Source organism: Euphorbia lathyris, chromosome 3 (assembly GCF_963576675.1).
Source record: "Euphorbia lathyris chromosome 3, ddEupLath1.1, whole genome shotgun sequence".
Lineage (NCBI taxonomy): Eukaryota > Viridiplantae > Streptophyta > Magnoliopsida > Malpighiales > Euphorbiaceae > Euphorbia > Euphorbia lathyris.
Window position 1 is genome coordinate 79,677,446 of NC_088912.1, and position 22,077 is coordinate 79,699,522.

Genomic DNA, 22,077 nt, shown 5'->3' on the forward strand with positions numbered 1-22,077 from the left:
TATAATCTGTTTATAAATATTGTGGAACCAATATAATCATGCTTACATGTAATATGAGAAAATATTTTTGTCGTGAGTTATATGTTCCTCAAAGAAATGGATCAAAGTTTGTTTTTAATCCCCGAAAGATTTAGTTCATGACCTAATCTTTCACTTTTCTTTTGTGCCTAGCAGTTATGGTCGGCACTTACCGGATCCCACACCTTGCTTGTTTTCCATTTCAACGTGTTAGAATAAAATGAATGGAGAGGAATATAAAAAGGTGTCGCTTAGATAAATAGATCATTTGGAATGACATAGAAGCGATTACGCGTCACTTGGAGTCATTGCATACTCAGATGCAAGAGTGCATTTGTTCTGGTGGTTTATCTAGAGGGTATGACGAGTATGCCCTATTCAACGAATCATTGTAGCATAAGAAACTTAAGACAATCTTAGATGCAACATGGGTAACTCACGAGAACAACTACAGAAATGTTGTGCAGTTGTTCATGAACATGCTGGGAGAGAAGGGTGTTAGAATTCCTCGAAACAGTTTGAGGATAACTCTGCGATCAGGAAAGATAATACCTACCCGTGTGTATGCCAGCACCCTAACTAAGAACATTGATAGGTACGTAGTACGTGTCATTGGACATGTTCCTGTAAGAAAGTCATATTTTGGCAGACGGTAGTGGATATGTCCAGGGGTTGTAGGTTAGGACCTATATTTTAAGGTTTTTTTTTTTGGTTGAGTTCTGAATATTCTTTTTTAATAGATGGTTTTGACAATGTGGTTTTATGGATTTTTCTTTTTGTAGAACTTCCATTTTCGGGAGATTATTGGTTTTATTGATTAATTGAAATTTGAGAATTTTTTTCCAATTGTGGTTTGATGTATTATGTTATATGTTACATAGCTTTTATAACTGTTTACGATAGAAATGAAAGCACTACATAAACCACCAATCTTTCAATTATTGGCCTAACACCATTAAGCTAATTCCAAACCAGTAATAAGTGTTTTCTATGCAGGTTATCTAGTTAATCAAAGCCGAACATTAGAATTAAAGGGTGATTAGAGCCTACCTAGGTCTCTTTTTCGAATTGAACTCTAGTGTAAAGTTGAGATTGGTTAGATATAGGTTGTATAAAGAACTAAAACGTGTATTATAAGAACTTCTTAATAAGCCGTGCAACTTCTTACTTCATTGTAGATCAGTATCACAATGACTTCAGCTACCAAATCCGTAGTGATTGAACTATGTATAGACCTCAAACTAAATGGAGACAACTATGATGCATGGAGCGTCAAAATTGAGTACTTGCTAGAGGACAATTATGTTCTTAGTAACGACGGTCATGGCCAAACCTGAGGAAGGAACTACTGCTTAGCATATGAGGGATATAGATCTTTATGTGGCTTAGAAGAAGAAGAATACCCAAGCCAGACTCATTCTGCTTAGTGCAATGGATGATGATCTCTCGAAAGAGTATCGAACTAAAGAGACAGTAGAGGATCTATAGGATTCTTTGAAGCATAAGTTTGGAGGCACATCTCTAACTAAGCTCTGATCGCTTACAATTAAGTTTGATACCTACAAGAAGAAGGTTGATCACACCATGAGGAAACATTTAAGAGAAATGTCCAATATGACCAGTTCCCTCGATGCAGGAGGTCATAAGTTGACTGATGAGATGAAGGTTCAAGCTGTTATTCGCTCGGTGCCAAACAGTTGGGAGCATATGAAGATGCACCTAACTCATTCCACATTAGTTACAACCTTTGAGGATGTTAGTCGCCATCTTGAGTTGGAAGAGGATCGGTTAGCTACTGTCCGAGTTAACTCTGAAGCTAATTATGTCGGTTCTCATCCCAAAGGGAATGTTCTTAAAGCTCAAGGTCAGAAGCGTAAGTGTTTCTATGGCAAGGGAAAAGAGCAAGCCAAAAAACCCAGAGAAAAGATAAAGAACAAAAAGAACAAGCGGAAAGTGAACATTTCATGTGTGAAATGTTATACTGTCAGCAAAGAGGGCACTATACATCTAAATGCAAAGTCCCTAAGGTACATGTTTCTAAAACGCTTGTCAGTTAAGCTTATGTATCTTCTACTATTCTTTTGACTAAATTAGATCCTTTGTGGATAATTGATTTAGGTGCCATGGACCACGTAATGAAGGATTGTGAAGCCTTCATAGATTTACGGCATTTGCTAGAGGGATCAAAGTGGTTGTATGTAGGAAACAACTCAAAAGTTCAAGTTCGAGGGATTGGTACTTGTAGGTTGGTTCTACGATGAGGTCGAACTCTCTTCCTACATGATGTTCTTTATGCCCTTGAGATTCGTCGAAATCTCATTTCCGTTTCTCAATTGATGAACATGGGTTTTAATTTGTATTTTAACAATAACAGCTTGAAGTTGTGTCTGCTAGATACCTTTTATAGATCTGGTTATTTTACGAATGGTTTAATAGCCATAGATGTTAAATTGAGTACTTATAATAATTTTGTTTCCTTTAACATTGTTTCTTCTTCTTCTTCTGTTGATAAAGATACACTATTATGGCATGCTCGTTTGAATCACATAAGCCAAGATCGTATTCGATTAGCTAAACAAGGTCTGTTAGGTAGTTTGAACAAAGTTGAATTACCACTATGTGAGACTTGCCTCAAATGAAAGATGTCTAGAAAAACATTCGGAAAGGCTATTCGAGCCGACTACCCTTTATAGTTAATCCATTCAGATGTTTGTGGTCCAATGAATGTGAGGGCAAAGCATGTCGCCTACTATTTCATCACTTTTATTGACGACTATACTAGATATGGCCATGTCTATCTTATGTCTCATAAATCTGAAGCATTAAGTTGTTTCAAAAAGTTCATGAACTTAGCTGAGAATTAGTTAGATAGAAAAGTCAAAGCTTTGAGAACTGACCGAGATCGGGAATATCTTTCAGATGAATTCAATGCTTTATGTGATGAAAAAGGAATTGAACATCAGTTGACAATTCGATACACTCCTCAATAAAATGGTGTAGCCGAGAGGAGGAATAGAACTCTTCTCGATATGGTTAGGCCGATGATGGTTGAGGCCAACTTGTCCATATCATTTTGGGGAGATGCGTTGCTCACGGCAACTTACGTCCTAAACCGAGTGTCCTCCAAATCTGTAACTTCCACTCCATATAAGCTATGGAATGATTGTAAGCTTGTTTTAAACTATTTAAAACCTTGGGGCTGCACCACCTTCGCCCATGACACCTCGAGCAAGTTTGGGAAACTAGGCTTGTGGGGTAAGAAATGTATCTTTATAAGGTACCCAGAACTGTCAAAAGGATATGTTCTAGTAGGAGAAAACAAAGATGGAATAGTAACAGAATTTGAATCACGAGATTTTGTCTTTTTGGAAAACGAGTTTCCAAAATCAGGTGATGTTGACCAAGATAGCACTCTCTATGAGGAATTAGAGCCTAACAGACCTCTCGATTCAAGGGGTGAGGAACCTGATAATGTTCAAATCTCTTAGGAATTCAAGGAACAAGATCATGTCAATGTACCTCATAACGTTACAAATACTCTAGATCCGCAGGAAAATGGGAGCGCTATTCTTCCCCATTATTATGACAATATGGAACTTGGTCCTAGTGGGAGCATACTGAATTATGATGAATATATGAAATTCGTCTATCAGGATTCGGAACCGCATCGCACTAAAAGACAAAAAGTTGATCGCGCGACGATTCAGTGTTGAATGCTCAGCTCTTTTAGTAATTCATGGTGAGGATGCAGAATCGAAGAATATTCAACAGGCTCTCTCTTGTCCCGAAAAGGACAAATGGATTAAGGCAATGGAAGAAGAAATGACTTCCATGAAAGTCATATGTTTGGAAATTAGTTGACTTACACAAAGGTAGAAGGGCAATTGGGAACAAATGGGTTCTCAATATTAAGCGAAAGGCTGATGGCAGTATCGAAAGATACAAGGCTGGCTTAGTCGCTAAGGGATATACACAACATGAAGGAATAGACTTTGAGGAGACTTTTTCCCATGTTGTGAGATTTACTTCCATAAGGCTCATACTCGCAATAGTGGCAAGGTTAGACCTGGAGCTACATCAAATGGATGTTAATACTGCTTTTCTAAATGGAGAATTGGAAGAAGAATTTTACATGCAACAGCTTGTAGGTTTCGTTCAAAAATGATGCGACCAAAAGGTTTACAAATTTATCAAATTGATCTATGGCCTCAAACAGTCTTTTAGGCAATGGTACCTTCATTTTCATAATGAGATGGCATCGAATGGCTTCAATCAAATTGAAGAAGACCACTGTGTCTATACCAAACACTCCGGAAATAAGTTTATCATCTTATCATTATATGTTGATGATAATCTCATTGCAGGTAATGATAAGACTTATGTAAATCAAACCAAAGCTTGGTTAATTTCAACTTTTATAATGAAAGATATGGCAGACACAACATATATCATTGGAGTAAAGATCACAAGGGATCGCTCTAAGAAACTGTTGGGCTTGTCTTAAGAGACTTACATTAACAAAGTTCTTGAGCAATTCAATATACGAGATTGCAAACCTATAGATAGCCCAATGAGCAAAGATCATGTTTTGAGCTTAAACATGTTCCCTAAAGCACAACAAGGAATCTAGAAAATGGAAAATCTTCCTTATGCTAATGCGGTTGGTAGCCCTATGTATGTAACGTTATGCACTAGGCCTGATATCTGCCATGCTGTCAGGATGGTAAGCAGATATCAATCCAATCCAGGTCAAGTTCATTGGTCCGCTGTGAAGAAAATACTCAGGTATCTCAATGGAACGATAGACTATTCTATGTGTTATCAAGGAAAGAATCTTCTACTCAAAGGATACACAGATGCAGATTCGGCAGGAGATTTGGATGAACAAAAATCCACATCTGGCTATGCCTTTTTACTCGAAAATGGGGCAATTTCCTAGAGTAGCAAGAAACAGGCATGTATAGCCTTATCCACCATGGAACATGAGTACATGTCCTACTCATCTACAACCGAGGAGGCCGTTTGGTTGAATAGATTTATGAATCACCTAAACATTGTTACTACTAGATCTCCAGTAACAATTAGCAATGATAGTCAATCTGCTATTGCTTTTGCTAAGGATCAACTGTTTCATAGCAAAGCAAAGCACATTGAGATTGGTATCATTTTATTAGAGATTTAGTTACATGCAAAGAAGTCTATATGAAATATGTTTCAACTCATGACATGGTTGATTATCCTCTAATAAAACCTGTCAAGAGAGATGTTTTTGTGAAACATATTAGATCTCAGGGATTACTTAGGATCTAAACCTATTTCTATTACATGTAATTGATGTAATGATAGGGGCATTTTACCCCTATCTTTTAGCGTGATTTACGGGTTAATTTTAGAAGAAATAAATAAGTTTAATTACAAAAATAGAGTGTTTTAATAAAATAATGAAATAAAAATAAATTCCGTGCTTTCAGTTAATTTTCCTTGTTTTAGATTAATTTAGGAAATAAAAACGTCAAGTTAACTCGGCTCTCGAGATTTGTATTTCAGGTACGAGTAAGGAGTGAAAATCCACTCAATACGCGAGGTGCCTCATTCCTTACGCGGGGCGTGAAACATGGAGTCAGAAATAATTGCCCTATCCACAGGCACCATGTGGGATCTAGTCAGCACACGCGAGGCGTATGCCAACCTACGCGAGGCATATGACACATGTCAGAAATGATTAGCCTAATCCTGAAGTCAGACTGCATGGTCTCCCTGAGTCAACTATCCATACGCGGGGCGTACTACCTTACACGCGGGGCGTGTGAGGGAATTCTTCAACATAAAAGTTCAGAGACTCATTTACGCGGGGCTTGCCTCAAGCTACGCACGGCGTGAAAGGACCAAATCAAGCGATAAAAAGTCAGAGTCTCAAACACACGAGGCGCATCCCAGTCTACGCGGGGCGTGTTTGAGACAACAAGATCTAGGATTGGTCCACATGCAGGAGATTTCTGACGAAATGGGCACACACGCAGGGCGTATACCACCATACGCGGGGCGTATTATGGGATTTCTGCACAAAATTATGTTCCTCCATACTTGCACCTTGTGGAATTACAATCTTACCCCCAGCTTGATGTATAAATAAGAGTGATTAGCACTCATGTACACACCCTTTTGATATACAACTTTTTGTATAAATTAAGTTCTTGTTATATAGTTTGAGATTTCATTTTATTTTAGCAAAACTCTATCACCTTTCGGGCTTGTTCGTTGATTCCGGCATTCCGTCAAAGTTTCGTTCCTTCTCCGTTCACCAAGCTCGAAAGCTCCACCTCCAAGTCATAAGAGACGACCTTGAGTCCGGTTAGCTAGTTCCGAGGGTGGATTCTTCCCTTTTTACTTGCTAATTAGCTTGTACTCTTCCTATGTACTAGGCTTGGTTGTATTTCATATTTACATTCTACATATTTATAATTCATGATTCATAATCTTCTTCTCTATATATGTGTTGATGTTTGTTACTTGTTTTGATACTCGTAATTAATTATTGTGTAGGAGAACGCGATTTCCGACGCCATTCAGGCTATCTTTAGGGATTCATATAGGTGTTGCCTTACCGGAAGTGACGCTCCAGAAACCGTAGGAATTGACAAGCCACGGAACTTACGGGCCCTAATTTCTGGTCCCAAGCATTAGACACGCCTTGACTAGGAACCACGTAGTCTAAGTACTTCACGGGTCGGTCACACTACACGTAGTCGTCATTGCAAGAATAAATCATTAACCGTATATATACTAGGAGTCGTTGTTTATCATATTTATAACTTATCGCCATCCATATCATTTTGGAGAGTTTTGTTATATAAAATTGTCTCACCAATAGTTAGGAGTAGTTTGTAGTTGGTTCCCATATCAACCCCAAAGTATTCACCGCTTAAATAACGTATAAAACCGAGTCGTTTAATACTTGCAATTATAAATCTCGTGGATTCGATACCCGGTCTTAACCGGATTATTACTTGATACGACGGGGTACACTTGCCCCTAAGTAGTGACGTCTAGTAAAGATAGAGAATTTAGAAAGATCACATCCATAGTCGTAACGCACTTATCGTAATATACATTTTGTCGTAGAAAACACTACACTAGACGGCACGCATCATGTAACATGTATTTTGAATTCAATAAAGAGTTTTGAATTACTTATAATACACGTACGGATAAATGTTATTTGTTAATATTTATGATTGAGCATGTCGGACAGAGAAGTAGCTCACTCACACGAGCCTTTACCCTCATTTTGTTAATTATGGTGACAAAGATAAGGATGAGGTGAATTTTTGAGTAAACGAGAACTTGCTCAATAATTGACACCATCTTGTAGTAATAATGGATCAAGGTTCATTAGTTTGTAAGATAGAGTTATACATACAAGTGGATATGTATATATATATATATATATATATATATATATATAAGATAATTTATAATCTAAGATTTCAATAAGAAATGTTTGAATGAGATTTTCTATCTAAGATAACCGGAGGTAGTCCTATAATGAGAGAGACTAAGGTTAGATGGTATGGCACATCGAAACTGAAACCTTCGTATGGTGTTGTTTTAGGCACAGACATGCGCTTCCTTCAAATGGAAGGATTTAAACATCATGACGCATGTTTTTCATACCATGTGTGCTTCGTGACCAAGAGATGGAAAAAGGAGAATCTCACTTTTTTCCTAATGCGAGACTCTCTTCGTGAAAACAATGTTTTTCTCGAAACGTTATCCTTCATACCCTTAACTAGTTCAAAAAGTGTAATTCATTTTGGCTACTTTGGAAGGATGCCCTCAAGAGCTAGGTGCTAATTCAGCTCGGACAAAGACCAACTAGGCAAGTAAAATGAATTATATGGAAAGAACATAGTAAGAGGGAAAGACCTTATTAAGTTCACATTTTGTAGTTCTATGTTTCGTGAATCCGAATAGTTGTGCATGTGTGCACGCTTGTGAAAATAGATAAGACTGTTGAGATCATGATGTTTACAGTGGATGTGATATGAAGTGTAGGATAAAGCATACTATTTCTTAATCACACACGTAATTCGAGAGGTTATATATCTCCAACGAGTATACAACGTTTGTGTTCTCAATTGTATACCGGTCACACGAACTATTTACGAGTACGAACGAGACAGAGTAGTGGAATATGTTTCCATTATGTGCGAGTGCGAGATGTATGAATAAATGGGGTAAACGGGCCCTGACCCATTTACTGACCCATTTATAGCCTGCTCATAACCTGATTTGTTATGGTTAGGGTTAGGGTTCATGTTTAGCCTATCTATAAATAGACATGTATGGAGGCTAAACCTAAAGGCTAAGTGCTGAGATTTACACTATACACATAGAGGCAAAACATTAGAGACTACACAAGGTCGTTTCTAAACTCCATGTAGCTGCCGCCCCTCTGCTCCTCGGTGAGCTCTTAGTTCGTGAACAAACATAGATTGTTTATGTGGTGTAGCAATCTCCTAGATCGGTCATACAGAGAAAAAGGACGATCAATTCCGCTGTTGTTCAACGGATCTGCACTACAAGAGGTAAGCCTAATCTGTTGATTGATTTAATTGTTAAATCCGGGTTCATTACCTATCCCATAGAGGTTAGAGAAATCTTGTGGATATCATTTATATCCAACATTAAGAAAAGAGAATTACATTAAACAACGAAAACAATTACATCATTTACAAGTAGAAACTTATCAAAGAAATATCAGTGGGGCCAAAAAGACAATGTCGATCCTGAGATGTTGGAGATTTAAAAGTAAAGTAGCAAATAATGACCCTAACAAATAAAGTAGGAAAATAAATTATATAAAAAAAAAAATTATTTGAAAATGACATTTTTTATTACACGTAACAAGTGATGTAATAAAAACATTTTATTTCACTTTAAGTACCCAGATACTGATACAAAATATTGTCTACAAACATTTCTATATGCAAAAATCATTATACATCAATATGTTCTAGAAGTAATATTTCTGTATTATTATTTTTATAAAAATATTAAGTTTATGCCCTCTTTCTCTTGAGTCGTGAATGTGTGCTACAATTATTTGTTGGGCTTCTGTTTTTGTAGGCCAACCCCAAATTACAACATGGTTTCCTGCATGAATATCATAATTAACTATAAATTTACAATTAAATCAGATTATCAAACTTAATTTTGAATATGTTATTATTTTTCATCAAATAGACTCAATTTATCAATGTTGGGGATAAAATTGCTCTTGACTTCCAAGGTTAGGGGTAAAATTGCATCATTTTAGACTTTAGGGGTAAAATTGCTCCTGACCCAAAAAGTTAGGGATATTTTTGCACCTTAACCCTTAAATAAATAAATTGTATTATTATTAATATTAAAACATATAAAATTAATACCATAACTAAGCATACAACAGAAGAAGATGGTCCTTATTCATTCATAGTAAACATGCATTTGTACCCAAATATATTTGAAATGTTTCATTATCATACATAAGCTCATCTATTCTTATGACAAATAAAATAAGTAATGTCACTGACAAGCAACATACCAACCGCTTGCATAATCCTCTCCCACTAGTTTGCATTTTGAACATTGAAGCGCATGTCCACCTTGGTGTTCAGTGTCCTAGTTAGAAAACAAATGCATTGAGTATAAGTCCTCAAAGAGTGAGATCCCAATCAAATACTGAAGTCGTGAATGGAACAAACCTTTATTCACATTTTGGCCTCCAGACCCACCGCTCCTGGCAAAACTCACACTGACTAGATCTGCATGGTAACATTGATGAAATAGCATAAATATAATATTCAAGTGAACAAAGATATTACATGATAAATTCAAACCTATGATGGTAATCCAGGTTTCAGTAGAAGACACACTCTATTATTTCCAAATTGTGTAGAAGAAATTACCAGAACTTGAAATGGACATTATTGAGGGCCTCAAATTAGAAACAACAAAATGACTTCGAGTATATCACAGGTGAAAATAGACAAAAAAAAAATTGTATGTAACCAGAGAAACAAAGTCTGTACGAATCACAACAAGCACTTATACAGGATTCAGAAAGGTTAATTGTAGCCGATTGAGTTTCAGGTATAAGGTTAGGGCTGGCATAAATCATGATTGCACAACTCCAAGTTATAGAATTAAGGGAACTAAGGCTCGATCAAAGAAGAAGAAGAAGAAGTCGTTCTCGAGTAAGCCATCCTTGTGTTTCTCCTTCCACTCTTAAGCATTTGGATGCTGGCATAAAAACATGTAGAAGTGGTTCCATGAAGATGCACACAACTTTGATAACATGTTTTCCAACCTTATTAACCATATGTGATGATTCTACTACCTTCTGACTTTCGTAGAATTTGAAGATATGATTACACTATCGCTTTGAATTACTCTCTTTAAAGCCTCCTAAGGGTATTATTGTTGGTGTGACCTAGTTCATAAACATTGGTTCTTGTTTTTTGTATTATACTTTTATAGATACTCATTTTTATTAGGACCAATTCTTAAGTTTTCAATAAATTTTACTCAAAATTTGAACAATGCGTAAATTGTTCAGAATATGCGGTATTATCTCGAAAATAATTTATTAAGGAGAAAATTTGATATTAGAGCCAATTTTTTATATTTTTGTATAAACCGATAAAAAATACTGAATTATGTTCAAAATATGATTTAATATAATTAATGTATAATTTTAACATATTATGAATTTTATTCGAGAGCGGGGTTTACCCATAAGTTGGGGACGGGCTCCTCCTTTTCTGCGGAGCTCTGGGGTATCTTGTCAGGTATTAAACTCGCCATTCGCATGGGTGTTAAAAAGCTCTCGGTGGAATCTGATAATCTGGAGGCTATTAACAGGATTTCAGATAGCCAGACTGTTTGTCTGAAGAGCCAGAATCTCATCAAAGCTATTTTGAGGCTTCGTCCTGCCTTTGAGTATCTTAATTTCTCCCATATTTTTAGGGAGCAAAACCGCGTGGCGGATCGCTTAGCAGCTACTGGGCATGGGAGAATGTTAGGTGTTTCTACCCTATCTGTTCCTCCTTCTTTTCTTTTGCCTTCTCTCCTAGAGGATATGATTGGAGTCAGCCTTCCTAGACTGATTCCGGTGTAGGTTTTTTGTTGGTTTTGTTTTTTTCCTTTCATTTCTTACAAAAAAAAAAAAAATTATTCGAGATATGTCCCTCGTATTTTGAATAAAATTGAATTTGCTTGAATTTGAGTTATGATTTATTAATTAAAGTTCAAATATCAACCAATCAGATTAATATCTCAATGTTTATTTATTTGTCGTAAATTATATTTGAAAGCGGCTATAATTTAAATTGTGAATTATGATGTAATATCATATATTAAAGTTAAAATATATTAACTTTGGTTGTGATTTATATTATAATTAAACATTTAAAATATAGTTGATTTTTAAATAATAAATTATGACAAAGAAAATTCAAAAATTGAAATATAAATAAATTAACGACAATTGACTCTTAAAAATGGAATTTTATTAATAATACAAGTATTACATATTTTTGGATTTCAACGAAATAAAAAAGTATTGGTTATGCCCCGTGGACAAGCTGTTTACCATTGGAGGTTTGAGATCCCTCGCCAAACACAACCGAAAAATAACAAAGACAAACGAAGGGCAACCGAATATCAACCGAGGCAACAAAAACAACTGAGGGACGATCGAATATAACTGAGGCAACCGAATATGACCATGGCAACTGAATATAACCAAAAAGCAACAAAAAGGCAACCCAAAAGGAGGTGACAAAGCGATCAAAGATCAATGTTAAAGCGACATAACCGGTGTTTACTACTTCCAAAAAGCCGAGTCAAATCTCACAATCATTTCAGAAGTTTCAGCATATAGACAACCATTTTTATTTGGGTCAAAGCCCATTAACCGAAGCAAATTATTTTTGGACAAACCATTTTAGTTTGGGTTAGGGTCCACATAAAAAGATGGGCCAAGATCCACGCCAAATTCAGGTCAAATTTCAATCCAAAGGACCCATTCAGCAAGCAAATTAAGTTCACCAAAGAGGAATATTTATCCATTCAAGTAGAGCCATTCAACAAAAAAAAAATAACTCCAAGAACTAAAAGTGATATGTTACAAACTTAAGGATCAAGTTCACAAACGTGGCTGCTCTGACTTGGCTAGAAGAGGGGCTTCCAATTTTACACAGATTTGAAAAAGCTTTAGAAAAGTGGATTGCTATTCACCGCCCTCCATCTACTTATCACCGCCCCTAGTTGACACTTTTGCCCTTTCATTTTTTCAACAAAAAAAACTGAAATTCTCTCAAACTTCTTTGGAATTCAAAAACCCGAAGAACATTCATGGCCCTAAAACACGGCAAAAGAAAAGGAGCAATCATTAATTGGGTAAGTGTTATAATTGACAATCGCATTGAAATCACGAGTTCCGTCTCTGGATTCGGAGACGGAAGTCGATGAATTTGTACTAAACGGGTAGTTCACCAATTTTGGCCCTAGGACCAAACGGATGAACTACCTGTTTCGTACTTAGGGAAAAACGGGTGAACCACCCGTTTTTCTAGTGAAAATTCCTAAGGAAAAACGGGTGAACCACTCGTTTTGTTCAATTTTTAATTTTTTTTAAATTTAAATGTCGGGACATCCATAGGCGGACCCGAAATAGGAAAAAAAAATAGTGGTATTGAAGCGTGGAATTAATTTTTTTGATAGAAATTGGGACGAGACAGAACTTGGGCGGGGTGAGCACCCGTGGCCCAAGAACTGACAAACCCGCAATATATTAATAAACGAAAAATGAGTGTTTGAACAAGAGAAGAGGAAGGAGAACAAACAAAAAGAAGGGGGAGGAGAAAAGTTTAGGAAAGTCAAGAAAAACGCAAGTGAGAAATACTACAAATGTCATCATTGATAAACTTGTGGCAAAAAGCAGGAGCTAAAGGCTACCAATTGATCAATGAGGAAGAGACTCCAAACTTTGCCAGTGCATCAGCAACTCTATTTCCTTCCCTAAAGATGTGTGAAAAAAGAATGTTCATCCTAGAGCAAATGCTGAGACAATGCAACCATTCTTGACGAATACTCCAAGGAACATCCATGGAACGATGTCTAAGCAGATTAACAACGTACATTGAGTCTGACTCAACCCAAAGCTGATGCCAATTTTTCTCCCAAGCAAGTTCAATTGCAAAAATAGCGGCTCTTAGTTCAGCCATGTAAGCAAAAGAATGAGGGGTAGAAAAAGCAAAACAGCCTTTGGGAAATCCACGATAGTTGCAAAAAATACCTCCCGCTCCTGCCTTGCCTGGAGTGCCAAAAGCAGAGCCGTCCACATTGACTTTAACCCATCCTGGAGGAGGTTTAAGCCAATGGACCAGAATAATGTTGGGAGTCGGAGGCGGCCTAGGAGAAGCCAGAAGACGGGATAAGATAACATCATCTCTCTGTGAAGAGCAAAAACCATTAGAAGTGGCAAAGGACTCTCGAATCATTCGAAAGAGGGTGATCTTCGAGTGCTGAATAGAAGGAGAAACTTCCTTAAAGATTGCTTCATTCCTGCAATGCCAGATTAACCAGATGCAAGTAACAGCGGCAACACACTAGATCATCGACACCCGTGAGCCAAAATGAATGCTACGAAGAGAGCTGAAGAAGTGGTTGAATTGTGAATAACGAGGCAAAGAGCAGTCAAAGTGAAACTCAATGGCCCTCTAAAGAGAATCTGCAAAAGAACAGCTAATGAATAGGTGGTTAATGGACTCAGCATCCCTACCACATAGAACACAACGAGAGGCAAAGGAGAATCCAAGATGCTGCTGGAGGTCGTGAGTCAGAACCCGGCCATGCAAAACTCTCCAGAAAGTGAAGGAACGAGAAGGGGGAGTGTGATCATTCCAAACAAATTTATACCAGTCCACCGAAGAGGAAATAGGACTGATAATCGAATAGTACTCTTTGGCAGAGAAAATACCCTTCATAGAGGGCTGCCAAACGCAGAAATCAAGATCATCTCTACCCCTGTGAATAGATTGAATACTGTCTTGAACAACCAAATGAAGAGTGTCTAAGTAAAGCCACTCCGAATTAACCAAAAAATCATCAACAGAATTAAAGCGTGAATGCTTATCCTGATGATCAAGACTCAATTTGTCCGCCACCGATGGAATGATCCACTTATCTGTCCAGAAATTGAGCTTTGAAGACTGGCCAATCCACCAAAAGGTCTGGTCCCAAATGGATGAATAAACAAACTTACAAGAAGACCAAATCGAGGATGGAGCAATGGAAGCTTTAGGCAAACCAAAGACAGCCAGAAATCTAGACTTCATCAGAGAAATAGCAACACTGGTGCCTTGAATTAATTCCCAACAAATCTTACCCAAGAGAGCCTGGTTAAAGATCCTAAAGTCCTTAATGCCCAAACCTCCATCCTCCAAACTTTTGCGACAAGTTTGCCAGGGAACCGTGATTGACTTTCTCTAGTCAACACAACCCATCCAAAGGAAATTCCTAACACTTCTATTGAGTTTATTCAACAAACCCACTGGCCACTTATAGATCAAGAATGAGTGAACCAGAGAACTAGTAATAGAAGATTTAATTAGAGTTAAACGCCCTGTAAAGGAGAGAGAGCTACCTTTCCACTTGCTAAATTGAGAGAGAAATTTGTCTGCAAGGCTACTGAGATAACAAGCTCGTGGAGCTCCTTTAAATAGAGGGACTCCTAACTAAATGAAGGGGAGACACTCCAGATGGATGCCAAGACAGTGAGCAAGACGAACCCTCATCGAGGGACTCACCTGAGAACCAAAAAAGATAGCAGATTTGTCCCAACTAACCTGCTGACCGGAGATTTATCTATATAGCAGGAAGAAATTCTTGAGAGCATGCAAATTGCTTAAGGATGCCACTCCAAAAATGAGCATGTCATCAGCAAAAAGAAGGTGAGAGGGAAAAGAATTTCCACCAGAATAATACATAGGAGAATAAGTACCCTCCCTCACCATCTTAGCAAGCCAACGAGAGAAAAAGTCCTCAGCAATGTCAAACAGAAAAGGAGAGAGGGGGTCCCCTTGTCTAACCCCTCTAGAACAAGAAAAGTAACCCTTTGGAGAACCGTTAATCATCACAAAAATACGAGCAGATGCCAGAATGTTTAGGATCCAATCTCTGAAAGTGAGAGAAAACCCAAAAGAGTCCAATACAGCCAAGAGGAAGTTCCAATCTAAAGTATCAAAAGCCTTACGAATATCAATTTTTAAGGCCATGTGACCACCAAAACGTTTTCTGTCAAGCATATTAACTCCCTCAGAAGCTAAGGCAATGCACTGGTGAATGTTTCTACCTTTAAGGAAACCATACTGGTTGGGAAAGACAATCCTTGCTGCAATAACTGCAAGTCGATCTGCAATAATTTTTGAGATGATTTTGAAACCAAAGTTACTCATTACAATTGGACGAAAATTCTCTATTCTGTCAGCTTCAGCAACTTTAGGAATTAGAGCCATAATACTAGAGTTTAAGCCAGGCAGGATGCAACCATGATCAAAGAAAGCCTGAACCATATTGCAAACATCCTCTCCTACAATATCCCAAAAGAAACGATAAAAAGTTCCCCCAAGAACATCAGGACTAGGGGCACTGTCAGGATCCATGGAAAAGACCGTATCTTTAATAGCTTCAATGGAAGGTTTAGAAATGAATTCCTCATTCTCCAAGGAAGTTACTAAGTTAGGAATTACCTCATTAATTGGAGAAAGATCAATATGCTCCCTAGAACTACGAAACAGATTAGAGAAATACTCAATAACATGATCAGCTAATCTTATCGTGTCAAAAGTGGGACCCCCATCGCCGATTCTTAAATGATGAATGCCGGCCCAAGTCTTTCTAACTTTAGCAGCCTTTTGGAAAAAACTAGTGTTCCTATCCTCCTCTTTAAGCCACTTAACACAGATTTTCTCTCTGTACATCATCTCCTGCCGAAGAAGTTGTAAATCAAGGTTGGAGCAGGCGGCAGAAGCAGCACTACTTAACTCCGGAGAATCTCCTTGCTCTGAAATTTGCTTTTGAATATCGGCAAGATTAACTTCTGCCAGATGGATATTAGAATCAATTCGGCCAAACACGTTTTTATTCCAATCCCTGAGAATAGGCCTAAGAGTGTGAAGTTTATGACATAATAATTGTGCAAGAGGGAGAGAGATGTGGGATGTTGTCCAATGATTAGCAATTACCCCCTTTAAAGAATCATTAGTGGTCCACATGGCATGGAATCTGAACCTTAAAATCCTTAGTTCCCCAAATCTGCATTGAAGGAGCATCGGGCAATGATCAGAACTATACCTTGCCAAAGTCGTGCAAGAGATAGAGTCCCAAGAATCTAAAAAGCCATCGGACACCAAAGCTCTATCCAGACGACATTCAAAAAGAGTCGTCCCATGCCGACCATTGGACCAAGTAAACCTTTGACCCAAAGTATTAATATCATTCAGAGGATGACGGTGGTTCCGGATACCACCATACCACTAGTCGTGTTATCACTGCCTCCGCTCAGAGGCTTCAGATACAGCAGAGGATGATTGACGATGCCCGAAGGGCGTATAAGGATGATCAGCATGTTGGACTTCCGCAGGAGGAGGGTGGTGATGATGATCGGATAGACGTAGCTGGCTCACTACCTCCTCCACATGATGATATGCCCCCCTATGTATGTGATGAAGGGTCGAGACATGCGTTTTACTGCGATCGGGTCGTCCTCGTCGTCATTTGGTAAAAAATTTGAATTAGTGATTTATTCTTATTTATTTTTATTCAGTTATTCTTATAAGATTTCAATAGTTCAACTGTAAGACGTGTAATTTAATTTCAGCGAGAATCAAAAGCTCCAGGGATGCTATAGAGGACGACTGGGTAGTGAAGGAGCATGTCCCCGGGGATCCTGTTGATGGTTCAGTGATTCCCAGTTTCCTAGGACATATAGCAGCTGGTATATGGAGAGGGCATGAGAGGGCCGTCCTCAGGTGCTATACGAGATTCAGGTATTGCAGTAAGCCGGTGACATGGTTCAATAGGCCTTGTGAGCAGACCAAGACACTTATACAGTCATTTAGGTTGGCACATCTACCTTCTATCATGTACCCTCATATTGATGCGGCCCTGATATCTGCTTTTATGGAGCGTTGGTAGCCGGACATGTCATCATTTCACATGCCTTTCGTTGAGATGGCTATACTATTACATGACGTGTTGCAGATTTTGCATATTCTAGTTGATGGACCTATGGTGACGGTTGACCATGAGACTGAGGCGCTTCAGGCAGCTGTTATTAATCTGTTTGGGGTGACTAGTGAGGAGTTGATGGCATCTCACTACCGCTCTGGTGGTATACGTGCTAGTTCCGTCATTAATATATGTAAAGTAGGACAAATTCAAGATATTAAGGCGATAGGTTGGATGTGGCTTATGTTTGGTTCAACCTTGTTTATGGATAAGAGTGGTGATCGGATCCGGCCCTCCTGTTTGCTGGAGGTGCAGGGGGGCAGATGACGCGTGTGGATACTCATGAGGCTCACCTGCACTAGCATACCTATACCATCATTTAGGTATTGCTAGTAGAGGAGATTGCGGACAGATCACAGGTTGTTTGACTCTTCTTCAAATATGGATTTATAAGTACTTCCCGTGCTTCAGGCCTTAGCAGAAGGGATTAACAGTGGACCCTGATAGTCCTAGGGCTTCTATGTGGCCATCGATATCGATGGATAAGACAGAGGATAGGGTGAGAGCATTTTGACTCCGACTTGATAGGTTGACTGCTGATGAGGTACAATTCCCATTTAACTATTAACCACTTTGTAATTAAAATATATTAATTTACTTTTAAACTAATTTATTTTTATACATATGCAGGTGATGTGGCTGCCGTATGGTCGTAGTGCCATATCCCGCACTACGAGGACCTTGTATTCCGGATAGATACGATACCGGGATATGATCGAGCCTTACGTGCCCAGTAGATGCGCCCCCTAGCTGGGATATATGCAGACACTTCCGCAGCCGATTTTTAGGCCCTTGAAGGCCATGCGACCCTGATCTAGTATGAGGTATCGGGTTGAGATGCCAAATGTGTTAGCATTAGATTGTTGGGCAGCATTTCCTCATGGTTCCATGCTCACCATATCATTTTTTACTGTCGCACGGACTCTATCAGCATCTGGTGAGCAGTACATGATTTGGTATGTCCGTCATTCACATCCCCGTCTCATTAACAGTATTCATACACCCACAACGGCTGTTGAGACTCGTACGAACAGTGAGATGGTTAGTGATTTTGATTTTAATCATATTATTTAAAAAATATAAGTAAAATCAATTAATGACTGTTTGTTTTTTCTTTTGTGCAGTGGGTTAGTTGCCTTTCTATCCAATGCTACCGTGTGGTAGAAACATTATGACAGTTTAGTGAGGAGGATGCGAAGAGGCATGTAGACGAATTGGATCATATTATGAGTGCATGGCATTTGGCCAAATGATTTGGGATCGTATTTTGAGTTTATTTTATTATATTTGTAGGGATTGTAAAATACATTTCGGTATATTTATCTATTTTTTTCACCTGTATCAATAGCTTAAACTAAAGTTTTCAACTGATAGCTTTTCAACTGAAGCAGTAACACTACTAAAATGATAGCATTTCAGAAGAAACAATAAAGTTTTCAACCGATATCATTTAACCTGTAATTATAACACAAGTAAACTGATAGCATTTCAGTTGTAACGGTAACATTGTTAATCCTAAATATCATTTCACATGTAATTATAAAACTACCAAACTGATAGCATTTCAAATGTAACAGTAACATTACTGTACTGATATCCTTTGACCTGTAATTATAAAACTACCAAACTGATAGCATTTCAACTATAACAGTAACATGATTAAACTGGTAGCATTTCACTTGTAATTATAAAACTACCAAACTGATAGCATTTCAACTATAACAGTAACATTACTGTAATGATATCATTTCACTTGTAACTATAAAACTACCAAACTGATAGCATTTCAACTGTAACAGTAACATTACTGTAATAATATCCTTTCACCTGTAATTATAAAACTACCAAACTGATAGCATTTCAACTGTAACAGTAATTCGGAAACTGTACATCAATACATAGTGATATCGCTAAACTGTAACATGACTGAAACGCTAATAGGATCTTAAATGTGAATGAAGTCTACCCATTGGATGGATTTATCTGAGATATCACATTGATATGTCAATTATGGCCATCTTCACCTGTATTTAATATGTCAATATGATATCATAGTTAAAGTCATCCAATAGGTACACCTCCTTCACATTTAAGATCCTAATATCGTTATAGTCATCCAATTGGGCTTTGATAGCAAATGGGCCAGGCTGGTAATGCTTTGTATTTCCTCTGTGGAGTATATGATTCGAGTTAATGATCAGCTTGTAGGTCCAGTGGTACCTAAACATGGACTTAGACAGGGAGACCCGCTTTCGCCATATCTGTTTCTGATGTGTATGGAAGGGCTAACTGTTTTGCTTATAGAGGCAGAAAGTCGAGGGAATTTGCATGGTTGTCAGGTAACCAGGGGCACACCTTCCGTTTCTCACCTTATCTTTGTTGATGATGCTTTCTTGTTTTGTCAAGCAAATATCGAAGAAGCAAGAGTGGTCAAGGAGGTTTCTGAGGAAATATGAAAGAGCGTCAGGGCAAGCGATCAATTATGGTAAATCAGGGATTATATTTAGCAGAAATGTGGCTCCTGAGTTAGCGTAGGGGATTAGTAGTATTTTGGAAGTTTTCCATCCTCTCACAAATGGAAAATATCTCGGTCTACCTTCCCTAGTTGGCAGATCAAAGAAAGCTATATTTTCACACTTCAGGGACCAACTTTGGCAAAAACTTCAGCGCTGGAGAGGGAAAGGCATGTCCAAAGCTGGCAAAGCGACACTTATCAGAGCTACGGGGCAAGCTATCCCCACCTATTTTATGAGTGTATTCCTATTGCCCATGTCTACTGCCGACGAATTACAGAAGATGCTTAATTCCTTTTGGTGGGGAAATAAAAAATCAAGTGAGAGGGGATTGAATTGGATGTCTTGGGACAGACTCTGTATTCCAAAATTGAGAGGAGGACTCAGCTTTAGGAATTTCACGGCCTTTAATCTGGCTATATTGGGAAAACAAGGGTGCCGGCTTATTATCGAACCCACTTCGCTTGTCAGTCAAATCTTCAAAGCTAAATACTATCCTAAATGGGATTTTTTTGGTGCTTCATTGGGGCACTCTCTTAGTTTTATTTGGAAAATTATATAGAGCTCTCAACTTATTCTCAGAGAAGGGGTCAGGTGGAAGATTGGAGATGGGAATTCAATAAATGTATGGAAAGACAGATGGCTGAGAAATGAGGCAAACAGATTTTTTCAAACTCCTATGATAGCGGGACTTGAGCAATTAAAGGTATGTGATTTACTTATTCCTAATGCGTTAGAGTGGGATTTTGAGTTATTGGAAGAAGTATTCCATGCCAGAGATATTAGAGAAATCAGCAAACTCCCGACAAAGCTATCAGGTCTCAAAGATAAGATTATTTGGCAAGCTCAAACAAATGGCATGTTTTTAGTAAAAAGCGCATATAGAGTTGCTATGAATATGGAAGAAGAGGAATAGGGATATGGTGGAAGGTAACTGGAAGCGCTTATGCCAGGCTGAAATCCCGCACAAGGTTCATTACTTCAACTGGCAGCTGGCAAGGAATAGTTTACCCGTTCGAGTGAACTTACAAAGGCGTGGTATCCAATTACAGGTTAACTGCGTGTTGTGTAATGATTGTTGGGAAGACGAATGGCATTGCTTTACAGAATGTGTTGTTGTTGTTCGCCTTTGGCGTAAGGTTAGGTTGATATCTGTTGTACATGAACAAGTGAGGCGAGCCGACGGAATCGGAGATTGGTTCCACAAAGTTACGACGGTTTTGAATGAGGATGAAGGGAACGCACTTCTTATGAATAATTGGAGTTTGTGGAGGGCCAGGAATGATCGTCTCTGGAAGACGGAAGTTGCGGCAGTTGAAGATATCCTATTTAGAGCACAGATAACGCGTGATGACTGGGGTCGGGCGAAATCTTTGAAGCAGAAAGAGTTGGCATCTGTTAGCGGATACAGCTATGGCAGCATTTGCAGAAATTGGCACCCCCTGCCGTCGGAAATGTTATCGTGCTGTTCAGATGCGGCGTTCATGGAAGGAGAAGGTTTCGTCGGAATAGGAGCTGTTCTCCGGAATGCGCACGGGACGTTTCTGTAGGGCAGATCAGAGAAGGTTCAAAATGTGCTTACAGTGAAGGAGAGTGAGGCTGAGGCATTGTTCCGAGCTGTGGATTGGATGCGCAGGGAAGAAATTAACAACGTGGCCTTCGAATCGGATGCCAAGACGGTGGTCGACACTGTCCGGTCCACAGAACTGGATATATCAGCGTCCAAGGAAATTTTAGCCTTTGTTTAGGAGTTTGGAGGTTAATGGAGGTGAGAGTTAATGGAGGTAATGGAAAGGGAAGGGAAGTGATGGAATGGAAAGTTAAAAATTAACCTTGTTTGGGAGTTTATAGGATGTAAATGAGGTTAAATGTTTAACCTTGTTTGGGAGTTTAAATATGGAGGGGAATGAAGGTTAAGTTTACTCTCCAGAGACAAGAAATTTTAAAAAAGTTTACGTTACTCCCATTAACCCCCAATTTGGAGGTTAGAGTTTGGAGGTTAGAGGAAGTAAAGATTTAACCCCATTAACCTCCATTTACTCCCAAAAAATAACTCCCAAACAAGGTTAACTTAATACTTAACATTCCATTACTTCCATTTACTTCCATTAACCTCCTCCCAAACAAGGGCTTAAGCGGAAATGACTCTTAATCATTCAGATGGATCCAGCGATAAGCTAATGGCGCGACCCATGCTTTGGCTAAGGCG